Below are 18,855 nucleotides of genomic sequence, written 5' to 3' on the forward strand. Positions count from 1 at the left end.
CTACTTAGCTTCTGCAAAGGAAGCCCCTCTGAGCATTCCATCCTCAAAGCTCTATAACTGCCACCTTGGTAACAGCATTTGTATGTGAGCAGCTGATGAAGGCGGAAGCTGTAAATGTTTTGTTAATACAATAAAAACCTCTGTTTTGTTGATCACAATTACGTTCATATATATATAATTATATAATATAATATATATTATACAGCCACAAGAGTGGCTGTATACTATAGCCGGCATGGATTCTTCACATTCCGCAATGTTAAATTGAAAATAAACCCCCATGCTATTCTGGTGCTTCCCATAAGCTCATTTCAAAACAAAACCTTACAAAGTGCTTACTTAACAACCCTCTCAATTTTCATGGAGATACACAAAACAGTCAGAGAGAATCAAGAGTTCAAAGTGTAAAAAGAGAGAGAAAAACCCCAGAGCTCTTTTGGACTTCTTTCTGTCAGAGTTCTCATAATCTGTTGAAATTGATTAAAAATCAGCCATGTCCACAGAGTACCTGGAATCCTAATACTGACCTTGCCCCATACTCTGACCTTCATCTTCTGCAGTTTAAAAGTTTTTTAAAAATGCCTGGCTGATTTTTAATTAATTTAAGAAATTTTGGCTGGAACCCTATGATAACGTTGGGCATGCTCAGTAAGAACCAACTGTCACTGTTCTAAAAGCCAGACTCTCAGCTGCTTGTCTTGGCTAATCGGGGAGCCACACGCACACCAGACTTTGATTTCACTTGAGACAGTCATGGATTCCCTCAGAGAATCCCGGGAAGTGTAGTTTGTGAAGGGTGCTGAGAGGAGACTCCTATTCCACTGAAAGAGCTCCAGTGGCCTGACTGGTTTAACAGTCAGCCACTCTGATTGAAGGTCTGTGAGGGGAACAGGGTGTCTCCTAGCAACTCTCAGAACCCTTCACTAACTACACTTCCCAGGATTCTTTGAGAGAAGCCATGACTGTCCAAAGTGAACTAAAGGCCTGGTGTGGATGTGGCCAGGGACAGTTTGGTTTAAATTTGGGTGGGAGGCTACATGTGCCTACTGTAAAATAAAAACATGGGGGAAACGCTGAAAAGCAAAGATAGTGTTCACAATGTTTTCCTTTTGGAAAGAAAAGGGGCTCCGCTTCTTCCCAGTGCCTACCCACCCAATCTCCTCCCTCTCCCCCTCCCCTCCTCCACCCCTCCCCCTCCCCTCCCCTCCCCCAGGTCAGTGTTGGACTATGACCTGGGAGGCCAGGGTTTGAATCCCCACACAGTCATGAAGCTCACTGGGTGAGCTTGGGCGAGTCACTGCCTCTCAGCCTCAGAGGAACACCGTTTACCATGAAAACCCTATTCATAGGGTCAACATAAGTGAGGATTGCCTTGAAGGCAGTCCATTTCCATTTTCAAACATGATTGCACAGAAATAAATAACGTTGAACTCAAAAAGTATGCAAATGATCAAACCCATCCTCCATTCTCCTCCCTTCTATCCCTTCCCTCTTGTCCCTTCCCTCCCATTCCTTTGCCCCTCCCTCCCCATCCCCAACCCCTTCCAATCCCCCCCTCCTCTTCCTTCTCCCCATGGTCAGTTTTACCTATCTTAAGCATGATTGCACGGAAGTAAATACCGTTGACCTCTATAAGCATGCAAATAATCAAATCTGCCCTCCCCTCCCCCTCCCATTGCCCCCCACCAATATGCTCTGTCTCCTTTCCTCTCCCCTCCTCCTCCCCCATGGTCAGTTTTTCCTATCCTAACCATGATTGCAAAGGAGTAAATCCCATTGAACTCAGTAAGCATGCAAATGATCAGACCTGCTTTTCCCCTCCTTCCCCTCTCCTCTCCCTTCCTCTTCCCCTCCCCTCTTCCTTCTTCCTCCTCCCCTGCCCACTCCAGCCCTCCCTCCCTCTACCCCTGGTCAGTTTTACCTATCCTAAACATGATTGCACAGAAGTAAATCACACTGAATTCAGTAAACATGAAAATGATCAAACCTGTCCTCCCCCCCTCTCTGCTCCCATCCCAGTCCTCCCCTCCATGTTTTCTCTCGTCCCCCCTCCTCCTCCTCCCCCCTCCCCATCCCCTGTGGTTAGTTTCACCTATCCTAAGCATGATTACAGGGGAGTAAACTGAACTCAATAAGCATGCAAATGATCAATCCATTCTCAGCAAACTTGCACAGGATCCCATTTCTTACCTCCCAGATTAAAAAGCAGGGAAATTCACAAACAGGCAAAAAACCTTTTGGTTAAGAACTTACCTATAGCCCACAGATATTTCTATCAAACTCTAAAAAGCAGGGAAACTGGGCAGCTATAGTGAATGCACCACGGGACCAGGAGACCTGAACTCCTCTCTAAGATATTGTACTGCCCTACAATTTGGTCAAAATGCAAACACAATTTGGGTTGGTCTTTCACAGTCCAATCCACTTGCTGTGTAGCTTGGAAGAATTTGGTAACATGTAATAGATCTCTTTGATTGCACTATAAAACTGCAAAAATTAGAGAAATGAGTCTGAAGCCATGCAAATAATAAATCACATCAGGCACTTGGAAGGGATGCAGCACAGCATGCAGAATTGTCTGGATTCAGTGCTTAGTCCAAGAACAATTTATACATTGTGGAGAATGTACTATTTTTCATTGGAAATGTTTGGAGGTGGGCAGCAAACTAAATTACACGGGCATAATTCTAGAGAGGGAGTCTTGGCAAGAGTCAAATTACAAATGGTTGGAGTTCTGAATTCCTTAAAGACTGTGATTTGTAAGTTAGTTGTGGGTCTACTTGGTGTGAAGTAGGAAATTGCTTCCTGTACCCCATTGAACTAAATGGCCATCAGTCAAAAACTGTGTATTAAAAGAATTCCCACTTTGAATTGAAAAATAATATTTATTTTCCTTTTACGTTTAAAGCAAACAATTCCTGCTATTACTTTTGATGGAGATGATTACTCTTTTTCAGTTTGCTATGTTGTTTTAGGATCTTTCGCCCTGTTACTAATTTGCGGGACTGAGATTTTCAAACAGAGCAGGCACCCACCAGTTCTTCCTTGTCTTTGAAATATTAACCCAGCAGGGCACAACTCAGATGGAGACCCCTGCTCATCATCTTTATGATCATTGTAAATCTATCTTCCTTGGCTTTTACAATACACAGTAGGAGACACCTCAAAGGTATTTTCTGCATACAGTGAAGGCAGATGAAATCATGCTGATTATTACAAATGATACAATGATGACTTCTACCTAGAGTCAAGCAATCCATTTTATCATTTTCTGGTACCCCAGCCCATTATTATCTACAGGCATTTCTCCTGGTACCACAGACTATTTGAGTAAAAAATTATTCATAGCCTAAAGCACTGCTTTAGGGAAGATGCTAATTTTCATTCTAACAAGCCATCAAGTCTAGAAAATGACTACTAGTCACTGTAACAGGCAAAATATCAACTAAAATGATCCTGGAGAAGATGAGCCAAATAAGTAGATGCGATATTCTTACACAATTAAAACTTCATTTTTTTCTTTTTCCTTCCACTAAACTGGACATTCAAGAATCTATCAAGCATCTGTGTGACTGAATTGTAGCATGCACAGTTATTTGGCAGATAGCTTGTACACTGTATGCTACTTATGATCATTATTCACTAACAGGCAAAAAAAACCTCCTTGCAGTTTAAGAACATACATATAGCCAACAGATATTTCTATTAAACTTTAAAAAGTGGGGAAAATGAGCAGCTATAGTGAATGCACCAGGGGAGCAGGAGACCTGACTTCCTCTCTGAGATATTGGACTGCCCTACAAATTGGGAAAAATGCAAACACAATTTGGGTTGGTCTTTCATAATCCAATCCACTTGCTGTGTAGCTTGGAAGAATTTGGTAACATGTGCCTCTGAGTATATGGTGAGTGGTGGCAACAACTGCAATCAGCCCAAATAGCAGAAACAACAATATTAACACAGTTGATATAGTTCAGATATTATTTTAAATATATCTTATTTCCTTTCCAATTTTAGTGGTTTCCTGTGTTAAATTGAGAGCCAGTGTGGAATAGTGGTTAAGGTGTTGGACTATGACCTGGGAGACCAGGGCTTGAATCCCCACACAGCAATGAAGCTCACTGGGTGACCTTGGGCCAGTCACTGCCTCTCAGCCTCAGAAGGAGGCAATGGTAAACCCCCTCTGAATACTGCTTACCATGAAAACCCTATTCATAGGGTCGCCATAAGTCGGAATCGACTTGAAGGCAGTCCATTTCCATTTTTTTCATGTTAAATTATTTCTTTTGCTACTATTTCTGTGAATATGTGAAGTACAGCAACACTTTGCATAATTTACACTAAAAAAACTGCAAAAACAATTGTGGAGTAATGGCACTGAATGTTCTGCAGAATAGTCTCTGGTAGACATGAGGAGTATATCAGTTTGCACAAGATAAAACAGTGGGAGGTCAAATATATTCTAGCAGATTTCTAGATGTATTCTAATGTTTTTAATTGACCGTGCCCACCTTTTCTGAAATGGAGTAGTTTAAGCATAGCAGGCTGAACATATGCATCTTGGGCAGGCCACGTTTGTTTTTTCCAACAGCTAGATTCATTGTTTAAGTAGTAGCATATTGTAATCAGTCTAATTTTGCCTCAGAGCTGCAATTTCAGATTCAACTGTTAATGCACCCAAAATAGAAATAGAATAAAATCTTCAGTTTGAAACAAAAGGGTATCTTCCCATCAAATGACATTGACCAATAAAACACTTTGAACTTAATAAAAATTAATTTGGCATAGATTTCTAGGATGAATAATGAGAGAAATATAATTGTCTAGGTTAGATTCTCTATGCCCTATTCCCCTCACAGAGCTACAGTCAGAAGAATTCTCTGGGAAGAGGGGCTGACTGTTAAACCACTCTGCCACTGGAGCTCTATCAGGGGAACAGGACTCTCCTAACAACTCTCAGGACCCTTCACAAACTACACTTCCCAGGTTTCTTTGGGGGAAGCCATGACTGTTTCAAGTGGAATAAATTTCTGGCTTGGGTGTGGCCCCCTGATTAGCCAAGCCAAACAGGTGTTACTCTGGCTTTTAGAACACTGACAGTTTGTTCTTACTGAGTATGCCTAACCTATCATAGACCCCAATGTTAATTTTCTGAAATTAATTAAAAATCAGCCATGCATTTTTTAACTTTTAAACTGCAGAAGATGAAGGTCAGAGTATGGGGCAAAGTCTGTATTAGGATTTCAGGTACTCTGTGAACATGGCTGATTTTTAATTAATTTCAACAGATTTTGAGACCACTGACAGAAAAAAGTTCAACAGGGGTCTGAATTTTTTTTACTTGTGTTTCAGACTTTAAAGTTGGATTCTCTCTGAGTGTTTTGTATATCACCATGAAAACTTAGAGGGTTGTTAAGCAAGCATTTCTGAGTTCATGACTGTAAGATTTTGTTTTGAAATTAGTTTATAGGAAGTAGCAGGATGGCATTGGCTATTTTCAGTTTAACATGGCGGCATGTGAAAAATCCATGCTGGCTATTGTATACAGCCATTCTCATGGCTATATAATTTTTCTTTTGCTTCCTGAAATTCACAATCAGGGATGCTTTCAGAATTTTCCTCTCCCAAAGTTCTCACTGGATTTTGGAGTTCCAAATTACTTGGTTTTGTTTCCAACATAGAACCAAAGCAACAAGAAGTCACCAACACATTGATAAATCAAAGACTATCAATAGATATTAGTCACAATGGCTGTATCTCCAGGAAGAGGCAGCATACCTCAGAATGCCAGTTATTGGGCAACACCTATTGCCTTTATGTCCTGCTCATGGGTTTCTCAGAAGCATCTTGTTAGTCACTGTGGAAAATAGGAATTTGGACTTGTTAGGCCTTTGGTCTGATCTATCAGGGCTCTTATTTTCTCTGTTATTCAATTTTTAAAACATTTAAATGGTACTCTGCCCATGCAATCTGTCACAACTTTCAATCTCTTCAGTTCATTTGAGTGTCTCCCTCCCACCACCCCACACTACCAATGTATGTATGTGCATTGATAAAATAGTATAAAACAGAAAACAATTTAGTTGTTTGTTGTATATATAAGCACTCAACATAATTCTACATACAGTTGTATCAAGATTCTTAAATTGTTACGATCTTTAAATGCTTTCATTCTGGCTATTATAATTCTTAAATCCTGATTTATTGAAACTGATGCTGCAGATCACTGTTATTGTTTAGGGTTTTAAAAAAATTGTTCACAGAATCATAGAGTTGTATGCCATCAGGACCTTGGACAGCTCCTTGAAAGTTCAGATTAAAACCCAGAGTGAATTCACTGCCCCACTGACATCAGAACCACCAGTTTCCACTGCTTGAGCCTTGTGATTGCCTTTGAAGTTTTCCCAAACGGAAGAGTTTGTCATTTACATGTATATCCAGAAGAATTCACTTTCAGCTTAAGTTTTGTATCTGGTTCTTGGACTTTACTGCCAGCATGCTCTTGGTAATGTGTTATGGCTGATAGGCACTGACTGTGTTCGAAGGAGACATGGATCATTGTAACACAGAGGTCACAAGTTTATTTAAGAGACCCTCTAGAGTTCTACCTCTTCCACCATTATTTTCCTCAACTGTAAGCCTTTCAAGGAAAAAACCAAATGAGTATTATTTTATTTATTCATTAGTTTTACCTGTAGTTAAGCACCTAGAGGCATACAGTTCACTCTCAGGAGAGATTGATTTGCATATTGGGACAGAATACAAATGAAAAAAGGGAATTGAGTTAGGGAACAGTAAGCTGCCTATTGTAAGAGTGGTTTGTAATCTTTATTTTTAAAAACTGTATTTGGGAATTGTAAAAACCTTCAGGGAACCAGGAAAAGGCAAAAAAGGGGGGTAAGCAGAGTATTGCTTTATTACAACAAGTTTAGTCTCAACAAGTACTGAGGCCTATCAGAACCTTTGCATGCAGAAAGTCCCATGTTCAGCCCTTGGCATCTCCAGGTAGGGCTGGGACAGACTTCTGACTGTAACCCTGGAGAGCTGCTGCCAGTCATTGTAGACCAGAAGTTCCCAAACTGTGGTTCACAGGCCACCAGTGGTCTGCAAGCTTCATTCAGGTGGTCTGCGGCATGTCTGCATTAAATATAGTCATGTTGATTTCTAATCATATTTTTATTCCTTCATCTCTTATATTGTATCACTGTATTACAATAGAATTCAAATTCTCCTACAATAAAATACCATGTAATAAAATAAGCCATACAAATACAATTTAAGATCATACAGAACCTAGCACAGCACATTACAATTGCTACAACAGGCAGAAAAATGTTTGTGCTCTGCCAAGACCCTCAGCAATTTTCAAGTAGTCCCCAGGGGAAAAAAAGTTTTGGATCCACTGGTACACACAATACTGAGCTAGATGGGCAATGGTCTGATTCAGTATAAGACAGCTTCCTGTGTTCCTATATTTTATGGCTGCCTTACTAGGTCTAATGTCATACATAAAAAAACTGCATCTGAACTGCTGCAGATTCTAGTGTGATAGAAGTGTTGGGAAAACATTGAGTAGGTTTCTAAGCATTATAGGAATGTAGCCTAGCTTTCTCTAAAAGGATTATCCAAAGGAAGGCCCACTTCATTACAGATACTTCATCACAAACCTGGACAGCAAGAGAGGAGAACTCTTGGAAGTGTTAGGACCTCGGGGTTTCTTCTTGGATACTGGCTGAAATTTCAGAGCTACTGATCGAATCAGGAAGCTGGAAAGAAGATCATTCTTTAGGGAAGATTCAGTGACCTGACAATCCATTCCTCAAAATCCAGAAGCAGAAGACGGGCAAGTCACCTGCAGAGAGAAGACAACAAGGGAAGGACAAACAACTGAACAGCAAGCTGAAATCCAGCCTTGCCACAGTGTTGAGAATTCCAGGTCTCAATCTTGCCTGGTATCTCAACGTGTTCCAGATTGGCTGACTGGAGGGTCAGAGCACGCAGGCTGCTGAGCTACCACCTGGAATGCTGTAGCTGCTCATTTGGAAGAAATATCACCAACTCTGGGACACCTGGTGGGAGGAAAGAAATTGTTCTCCTTTAATCAGTGTGTTGAAATAAATAACTGGTTGATATTATACTGAGAGAGAGGCGGGTGAGGTGGGGTCTCTTAGCACAAAGTGAAGAATATTTGGTTAGGAACTGAACTATCCACATTATGAGTGGTTTCCCAAAGTTTTATTTTGAGCCAATGCAGACTCTGTGGATTCTACTGACATTTAGAATGTGGTACTGAAACATGCAGATAAGATTATTCAAAAGTAGTTAATCACATCTAAACTATTGCCATCAGGCACATTGGGAATACTAACACTGACACACTCTACTAAAACTGACTAGAACTTTCGTACTTAAAATGCCGAAATAAATGGCTTGGACAATGGCAATGAATTGTTGTCATTTACATATTTTTGTTATTAGCAAAAGGAAGAAGATAACTTGACAGACCTTATCTACTTCAAAACAAATCAGAGACATTTGTGCAAAACATCATGGAACACTGTCTTTATGCTTTCACGTGCATGCTTCTTAAACTCCAATCTATTTTTGCAAGCTGCCAGTAAGAGTTCAGATCACCTCATGTTTGGTAAAGTCACAATACATTCTCTTTAAATACTAGAAATCTTTTGTGATTTTCAGCTTTTAAATGCTCCGTTTTTCTCAGGTCATTATGGCATTTCTGGTTCACATTTTACATTCTGATATGGCTTCATTCTGGCATTTAGCAGAGTTCAAGAATTCTGTTCTTATCAAAACAATAAAAGTATTTAGCACAGCTGGCTTTTCAAAGTCTAGATACTGTAGTACTAAAAAGAGTACTACAGCAACCAGTAACATAAATATCATATTGTGTTATTTATGGATCTCATAATAATGCAAATGAAGACCTGCCATAGGCCAGGGTTGGGAATGACCTCTCCCAACCCCACCCCATGGGGGGGTCATAGATTTCATTTATAAGCAACTAAAGATTCCTGTGTAGTGAAAATGTGCCAGACTGGAGGATTAATCAGGGAAAGTGAAATTAAAACCAACCCAAAAGATACAAATAACACAAGCATATGTATTCCCTAGATTGTCCTATCTATGTGATCATACCAAATTACCAAAGAGTACATTTTAAAAAGATTGATAGTGAAGTTATACAAGTGGTCAAAACCTGGCTACATTTACCAACAAGTAAATTACATGCTAGAGTTAAACATTCTAAACACAAACATTAAGGTTAATGAATGCAATGTGCACTAAGTAAGAAATATGATGGGATTCTGCTCCTTTTTAAAGCTTGTTCAGTATATGTGTGAGCAGTCCTATCTGATTGTCTGAAAAGGACTAACGGGTGGATGACTCATTTCTGGTCCATTTGGGATGCACACACAGAGACACCACACAATTGAAAAGTCACGGGACTGCAAACCCACACACAAATCTACCTAGACTCTTGATGTGAAGTGCTTGGTTTCTAAGACTAGTTTAGTTATTTGTAAAATATTGCTGTAATAAAACACTCCCTGGCTTATAAGCAATAACCCTTCTTAGCTTATGGAACCACTTGGCCTTCACCTTTTCAAGACAGACATGTATTTTATTACCTCTATAGGCTCTCTGTGATATTATTGCTTAGCTGCTCATATACATTGACATTTACAGCCTTATCTGAAATTATGACACATTTCAAGGAATGATGAATTTAGGGCCCACATTCCCAACTATAACATACAGTAGCCTTTAGTTCAGCAGAGTTATGATCATTTGCAGGAGGGGAAACAAATGCTGCCGTTTCTCAGCCCACTGCCTCTCTCCAATCCCCCATTCTTGTTATTCTACTACTAAATGCAATTGTCTATACAATGCTACTATTTTCTTTCATCACATCTCCAGGTTAAAAAAAAAAGTTGTGGCTTGTTCCAAGAATACAGCCTCTTTCAAAAGTAGAACTCTGGTATAGAGGTAACGCAGACACAGAGGAGGACAGGGCTGGGGGCCACTTTGGATGGTTTTCTGTACTGCAGGTTTCCTCTTCCTCTACTCAGCAAATAATATCAGTCAGTTATGTTTACTGTATTTGTATCTAGTCAGCAGAACATCACAAAGCAAGAGTTTAATGAATTGTTTATCCATATTATTGATGCGCTTCTCCCCGCTACTGTTTGGACCATAAAAAAAAGAACTACATCAATGGGTTGTGGTAGAATGGGAGGAAAACCTGGGGTGGAGGGCAGTACCAAAAGCCAAGAGAAGCTAAAGAAGATGTGGAGCTTGCACATGTTGCTAAGAAATCAATCTATCAAATATACTTCTTAAGTATAAAAACGCAATTTGGTTGATAACAGTCTTTTCAAAGCAACAAGGAGGTTGCTTTCAACTGAACGACATTGGGCTTTTAAATATTTTGCAAGAACTATATTTGATACAAATTTAGTTCTTAGCACCATTTTGAAGCTCCAGCTCTTTGTTTGTCTAATGCCGTCAGCTTTGGATTCTGTTAGCTAACTTACTGGTAAACGTTATGGTCACTTATATAGGTTAAACAAACTGCCTGCCAAATTGCTAGTGGTATGTTGTAGTTACATAATCATTTTCATGATTCCCAAACTGTGGTCCATGGACCACCACAAGCCTCATTCAGGTGAATTCCCATGAAATTCAAATTGACAATATAAGAAATAAAACAAGCAATAAAAATGCAATTAAAATCATGCTGCATCTAGCACAGTGCATTGCAATTGCTACAACAGGCAGGAAAAAATCATTAAATAGTCTGCCAAGACTCTTGGCAATTTTCAGGTGGTCCGTGGTGAAAAAAGTTTGGAAGCCACTGGGCTAGTGTATTTAGATTGCTAGTTTTCTGTGAACCACTTTGAGACCAGATATATTTGTGGAAAAAGAGATATATAAATAAACTGAATATGACTAGGTGCAAAAGAGGACAGAGGATGAAAGCAATTTTGCCCCTCAGCCTATTTTTAACAGTTTAGAAAGTACATGGATGAATTGTATTCTTGAAAAGTTATATTGTCGATGTTCACATTCTGTGCAGCTAGTACCATGTGTACAGGGACCAAAAAAGTTCAAGACTGGGGGGATATTTGGTAAGAAAAACAAGGCCAAAGTTCATTAGATACTTTCTGCTTCAGATCAAAGTTCAACAATGAGATGAAGAAGGTGGAAATGTACCCATCCAAGACCGTGCCATAATATTGAAGAAGGAGGAATGAGAATAAGGGGGCTTGATGAGGAACCAGAAAGAGGAAAGCAGGGGAGAGAAGAAGAGGATGGAGTGGAGATAAGGAAAGTGAGCAGTTAAGGGGGAAAGAGATAAGAGGGTAGTGTCCTCTAAAGAAAGGTTGTTTGCTCAGCTTCTGCTACTGGGTCTTAACATAGAAAGCTGCCTTATACCAAGTCAGACCATTGATCCATCTAGCCCAGTACTGTCTACACTGACTGGCAGTAGCTCTCCAGGTTTCAGGCAAGAGTCACTCCCAGCCCTACCTGGAGATGCCAGGGACTTTTTGCATGCTAAGTAGGTGCTCCACCCTTCCCAATCTTGAGAAACTGAGTGTCAGCTTCACAGAGTTTTCCCTGAAGAGTGAGCAACTTGTCAGCTTAGTGATTCTTCTAGGTTTCTTCTATCAAGTAGCTCTGTGCTTTCAGCCAGCAACAAGCAAAAAATCATTTAAAGATCCTCCTTTACTCCCCCCTCCCATTTGGTTTAGATATGAGGAGGTAGTTCAGACCTTCCTCAGGCAGATCTCCCTCTAGGAAGCTGAGCTTAATTCCAAACATCTGATACAGTTGTATAGTATAACTAGTAAATTGTAAACAGGCAGCTTACTGCACCCTAATCCAGCTCCCACAGTGCTTTTGTATTCCCTCAAGTGCAGCAGGAAAAAATAATAGACCACATGGAAAAACAATGTTCAGTTCTTCCTCTAGATGGTTCCTGTTTCTTCCTTCAAAGAACTTATTGACTATTTCTTTTAGATTTGGAAAACTATGCTTCTAGGCCCCAGTGATTTTGGACTATCACTTGCTGGCACAAGTGGCTGTACTGGCAAAGCTGATGATATCTGGGCTCCTGCTGGGAGGAAGGGCAGGATATATATATATATATATATTTGTTCTACCAGTGTTACACCGAGCAAAAAAATCAGGATTATCATTGCATTCTCATTCTAGGCTGGCCTCAGGACCTCCTCCTTGGCCAATAGCGGAGCAGCTCAGCCATTCTATTTCACCACTGCAAATGTACAGTAAGCAAATCAATCTAGAGATAGGGACCGCTCAGCATATTAAGATTGTATCCATATGAGAGAATATGTGTTCTACCTCAAAACTTACAACAGTGCATTAGTTGCCAACTAGGACTCAGGTGGTTTTAATATAAGTTGGAGTATGAAAGACACAAATAAAGAATTACTGAAGTGGAGAGATTTGCACATACTCAAGTTGCCTACTGATATCAATAAAATTCAGAAGTAATAAGGTTATCTCATGTAATGTGTGATGTTCTGCACTTGGCACATTTGAGGAACAGGCTGCTGGTCATATTATATACTAATGCCTGGTTGCATTAATAAATGCAATCATATCTGACTGTAGTTTAAATGATTTAACATAAATAATATCAGTTGATACACGTTTTAATGATTATTGCCTATTTTATAATGTTATATTGTTTGGATTGTCTTTGTTTGGATTGTCATGTTTTGAAATGAATTGGTATTAGGGTGTTTGCTGTATTTGTATGGATATGTATTTTGCTGTTGTATTGTAAGCTGCTTTCAGCAGCTTTATGTGCAAAAGCGACATACAAATTGAAAATAATAATCAGTAATAATACTAATACTAATAATTGTCATTTAGAATGGTTCCTTTTAACCCCATTGTACCTGTATCTCAAAGGAAAAGTGAAATTTGTGCAAACTTTGGGAGTGCACTGATAACTTACCCTGATGGGATGTCATTCCCTGGATCCTATAGGGAATTCAGTTAAAAATAAGATGACAAAGTTAGTCAAACACTGTTTGCAGTGTGGCATTTCTCAAAGTCAAATCCTTTGGGGGATGACATTTCCATTAAATCTGAGCTTACTTTTTCTTACTTTCCTTAACCCCAGCAGTCCATACTTTTCAGGTGTAGAAAAGTGATGTAATTATGTAATGTTTTCTTCAGCATATAAATCTAAATGGATAATTCCATATCTGGCCCAGACGTAATTGGTTTGAAACCATATGGCACTCTACTTTTTCTTTGTTCACTAATTTTGGGGTGTTTGGGGAAATCAAGGTTAACAGTTTTATTTTTATCAGGCAATGACTTGCCCTCAGCAGAGTCCTTAATTGAATCTCCTTGGTAGGATAATGTTAAGCATATTCCCCCAATACATATGCCTGCATTTCTTATTGACTTCCAGGAGACCTGTACATGTCATTTATGGTTAGAATGACAGCTGGCTTGCTTCTTGTTTCTTATTTTAGGTAAGGATTCATATGCAAGTACTATTGACTTGCAATTTTTAAAAAAGTAACTTTTTCTTAAATATATATTTAAATCTTCGTAACATAATTCAAATCTATTTCCTTATGTTTGGTACTTTGCCCACTGTGTGACTAAATCACTGTGTATTTGTTTTGCATGTGTACGCATGCGCATGTATTTAAATCTGCTGAACTATCATGTAAGGATATCACTTGTTATTCCAAAAGAGGTTAAACAACTGGTTATTCAGTTTCGGCTGAATAAAAGTGACAGGAAGCTATCTTTTTGGCTCAGGTTGCCAGCAGCAAAGGGGAAAGATTCCAAATGCAATTTATGAAAGGGAGTTAAGCAGTTCTGAAGAATATCACTGCATAAAGAAAAGTGTTGTCAGAATCTCTGAAGTAAAAATTTAGCACCTGGGAAATAAAAGGGAAGAGGAATCCCTCATCCTTACCTTTTCCCAATTCGAAATCTCCCTGGATTTTAAAAACTAGCAAGAGAGAAAACAGAATACATCATTAATGTACCAAGGCTTCTCCACCTGGATGGTCTTCAAAAATATCACCAGTCATCAATAAGGAATGTTTGTGAGACAGGCTGATCATATTGCTCCAGTATATCCATGACTCATATCCCCTTTAAAGGCTTTCTATATCTTGGTTAGTTTTTTCAGAAGAGAAAACCTATCAAATATGTATTTGTAAGCAGCTTTGGAGTACCTCAAATGGTTTTATCCCAAAGGCGCATCTAAGGTTTATCAAGTGCTAAAAACTATTGGTCAAGGTCAGCATTTCTACCAACTTATAACTTTTAAGTGAGGAAGGTTGGTATTAGGTCTTGGTTTTGTTTTTATTTTACTCACAACATTTATTTTACTTAAACATTTTTATTAATACAGTTTCAGAAGAAAGCGGAGAGTAATTCAAAAAATGCTGGGAAGCTCTCCTCCCTGGCTCACAGGTTCCTGATGTACTCATGGAGCTCTCCATGAGGAGGACTTGTCCCTACCACTGAAGTGAGTGGAATTCTTTCCATACACAGCCTTGTGTGCTGAAGTCCTGTGTAGTTTTGGATGCAGCAAATATTCCAGTGACCTACAATGGGATGCTACAATCTGCTCTGCAAGGCAAAAAGGACTGGGAAAGGGCTGTTGAAGTAAAGCAGTTTATTGCCTCTGTGGCAGCCTGGGGGCCAGCACCAGCACTCAGCATCCTTAGGCAGCTGTCAGGACCCCGTCATCCTTGAAGATTTCACTACTGGCATCTGTCCTCCTGGGTTCTCTTTCTAAAATTCCACTGAGTGGGGACCAACAGAAAATGGTGGTTCTGAGATTTTCAGCTTGTTTGAAGCTATGGAAAGGGTAAAGTGTAAGATGGCGGCGGTAACAGCGGCTGTCTCCACCTGCTCCATCCCCCCCAGAAGGCACTACCGACGCGGCAGCATGAAAATGGGTCGGGAGAGACTAGAGGACAATGGAGTTTGGTCCCTTACCCTGGCTGAGTGGTTCTCCATCTTGGTGGAGCAGTTGCCTCTTGTTTGTTACCGAGGCCACAGAGGCACCCTCGCCCCATGAGGGAAGCCGGCGGAGGAGCACCTGAGGGCCGACTTACCCTTGGCTGCTGCGGCTGTGACTGTCCTGCCCAGAGAGAGACTCACGGGATGGAGATGAGGATGGAATCTTCCTGTTTTATTAAAGTAACATAGAAGGCAATACATTTCATAGGCACACTATGCTAGCTCACTGCAATCCCTAACTAGGCTACCTAAGTAAACTCTGCAGCGTGTGAAGGAAGTTGAGTCAGCACTCTGGTCGGGGGGAGCAGGCTTAAGTAGGAAAGATCTTCACCCGTAATCTCTGACTCCTTCGAAGACTCTCCCTCTGATCGAAGCACTTCTCCCAGCGTCTGGCGCGGGGCAAAAGGGGACATGCCTCCGCTGGCTCATCCAACAATACAGCCTCGAAAGGTGCCGACTCGGCTTCAGGAGGTGGGGAAGCACTTGACGTGCCAAGGGGGGAGCTCAGGGGTGGAGTTGGCACATGCGCCAAGACATCCCCCAACAGCTCTATGGGGGCATCTGGAAGCTGAGCGTGGTCTTCTTCGGCGGGAGAACTGTCCGTGGGAACTGGCACAGTGTCAAACACCCCCCTCCCACCTCATCCTCAAAAGTCTCAACACCCTCTGGTTCTTGCCCTTGCAGCCAGCACTGACGCTCATCCAGCCACATGCCAGTGGTGAGTGCGGCCAGAGGCAAAAGTGGGCAGAGCTACAGGTGTGAATCTTAGCTTGGTACAGTAAGTTAGTTTCTCCTCTCTCCTCCATCCAGACAAACAAGAGGCATTACCAGAGTTCAAGGACACATTTCAGACACAGCTCGGGTGTGAAGCAGGGCCAGTGAGGGGTGTGGCCTGGAGAGAGTTCCAAGAGCCAGAAGGAGAGACATGGAGGGCTGGGGCTGAGGTTTTATGTCCATGCTGTAGGTCCTCTGTATAAATGTTTACAAGTGATTCACAATCTGAGCTCCTGCTGGGAGGAAGGGTGGGATATAAATCAAATAATAAATCAAATAAAAAATAAATTACTTGTAAATGTTTACAAGTAATTTTTTACAAGTGATTCACAAAATCATTTCATCCACAAAACTCATTTTTCAAAGCTGTTCAGTGGGTACCTTCAAAAGACTTAATATTTTCATCCTTGCTCCATGTGGTTGGAACTGCTCCCGGAACCCCTACATGATGCCACCTATTTTATTTCCTTCACATTCCTCTTCAAACCTACCTTTTTCTTGGAAACCTTTGGCCTGAACCACAGTTCCCATGCCCTACTTAATTAAGCTGTAACTGTGGGCTCATTTGCGCGGGAGCTGAACTCTGTTTTAAAGACAAAGCTTTTCCATCGTGATGGGAGTTTAAAGATCACACTTCCTCCCTTCCAATTGCTGTTTTCCATTCATACTGAAGGGAAAGAGTCAATCACTCAGCTTCCTAATGACCACACCCTCTTAAGGTCAAACTATCACTTCCTCTGGTTACCTTGGCAACTGAGCATGCTCAGTTTGTTCCTGAGTAAGTTTCATAAAAAAAGAAAAATCCTCAAGTTTCGTTATTTGTATTTTCAAAATCCAGCAGAAATACAAATATTTGTTTCAACAATGTTATGCTTTTTTGTAGAAGTTAGGGGAGAAAGAAAAAAAGCACCATTTGCAGCAGGCTTGCTGAATGGGAGGCAGCAGAAAATAACATACCAAAGGGAGGAGGAGGGAGTGGGCATGGACTCACAAAAGCATCGGAGCTAATCATCTACAAGCTCCTAGAGATACAGAGTACAGACTGTTTTTCCTTCCCTTTTCGGATTAAAATCGGATTGATTTGCTGTGGTTGAAAAGATAACAGCAGCTGGATGCCTTCCCTTTGCCTCCTGTGCCATGTGATTGCAGCGAATTAAATGAGCATGCAAATAGAACCCATCTCACATTTAATTGCCATGTGAACCGGCCCTACGCCTAAGTGCACGTAACTGATATAATCACACATTCTTCTCCAGTGTCAAATTTTAGATTGTAAGCCCTTCGGAGGTTTTGTACACTGTAAAGTGCTCTACAAACAGATTAATTTATGTATTCTGTTCACATTCCTTCCTCCCATTTTTCCAAAGGAGCCCTATATAAAGGATGGCTCTAAGAATGCTTATAAAAATTAGTACATTTACTAAAGCCACCTTAAATTCTTAAGGAAAAATAAGCACTCAATTATGACATTGTGATGTGCAAATCACAGGTATCACTGTGACACAATTTAATGCTTATTGTTCCTTAAATTATAATTGATTTTATGTAGTGACAAATCTTTTAAGAGAATATGTTATAATCCTTCCCTTTTGTTTTTGTTTTTTTTTACAATAATTTTTATTCAAATTTCCGTAAAACAAACAAAACAAAATCATAAAACATTCAAAGACAAAAAACAAAACAAAAATGATTAAACAAAAAAATAAAATGTTGACTTCCCATTTGTCGCAGATCAGTTATAGGTCTACAATATATAACAATCCTGTCTCTTAAATTATATTATAAAATCACTTTCCTCCAGTAGTTATCTTAATTAATCATCAAATCTCATAGACATTACTTTATTCTTTCCACAAAAAGTCAAAGAGAGGTTTCAATTCTTTAAGAAATATATCTGTCAATTTTTCTCCAAATAAACATGTCGATTAATCCATCTCGTTAATAATAATAATAATCTTATTGTCATAACCATAGTCCAAATAAACATATCGATTAATCCATCTCATCAAATCTGTTAAGTCCAATAATTTCAATAGCCATTATTCCATTATCCATATTAATTCCATCTTCCATCTTCAATAGTCCTGTTAAGTCCAGTAATTTCAGTGTCCAATCTTCCATTATCAGTATTCCATAATAATCTTGCTGTCATAGCCATAGTCATATAATAAGAGTCTGATGGGAATTTCCTCTATCCCAAATATTTTCTTGCCATCGATTCTGAATAAGTTGCTGAAATATTGTTGTAAAGTCATATCTCTGTTCTTTTTTACAAAATGCACTGGCTCATATCTTGAGAGTTTTTCCATTGTCACATGGCTGCAGTTAATTCCATAGATTTTCTCTATATCAAGCTCCATCATGTCATTCCAGTCCAGAAAATTATCCAAGCCATTGATAACTTTATCTCTAATATCTTCATTAATTTCTTCAGAGATAACGTTAAGTTCCAAACAGTAGATTTTATTTCTAATATCCATAAACTCCAGATCTTTTTCCAATTCCACATTTGTTCCAATCTCCAGGGCTTGTATCTTCCCTTTATTTTTTCTTTTCTCATCTCTGATCTCATTCTCCTCTCTCACAGGATCCCCTATTCCTTTAAGCTCCTGCGTCATTTTGCTCAGTTCAATTTTCAGCTCCTTACTGCCCTGTTGCAGGGTTTGTTTTGTTATCTCAATCTCATTCATTATTTTCTGAAACATAATTACTTCCAGATTCTCAGCCACTTTCTTGATTGCCATTTTTAAAACCACGAAAACAAAACAAAACAAAAATAAAGAACCACTTCTTATTTCAGCAACAATTGGGTTAATATTCCAGGCTTGATGACATCACAGTATAAACAGAGCAGCCTGCCTTATCTCTCTATGTTCAAGAATACAAAACGAATTTAGTTCCCAGCATCAAAACAGTTAGTGGCGTCGTGAAGAAGCAGATTCGTCAAAATAAAATAGACCAAAAAGAGAATAGTCCCAGACAATATAATGTTCCTCGGAATAGAAATCCCTCTTCTGTTTATATCTT

This window comes from Rhineura floridana, chromosome 9 (genome assembly GCF_030035675.1).
Source record: "Rhineura floridana isolate rRhiFlo1 chromosome 9, rRhiFlo1.hap2, whole genome shotgun sequence".
Lineage (NCBI taxonomy): Eukaryota > Metazoa > Chordata > Lepidosauria > Squamata > Rhineuridae > Rhineura > Rhineura floridana.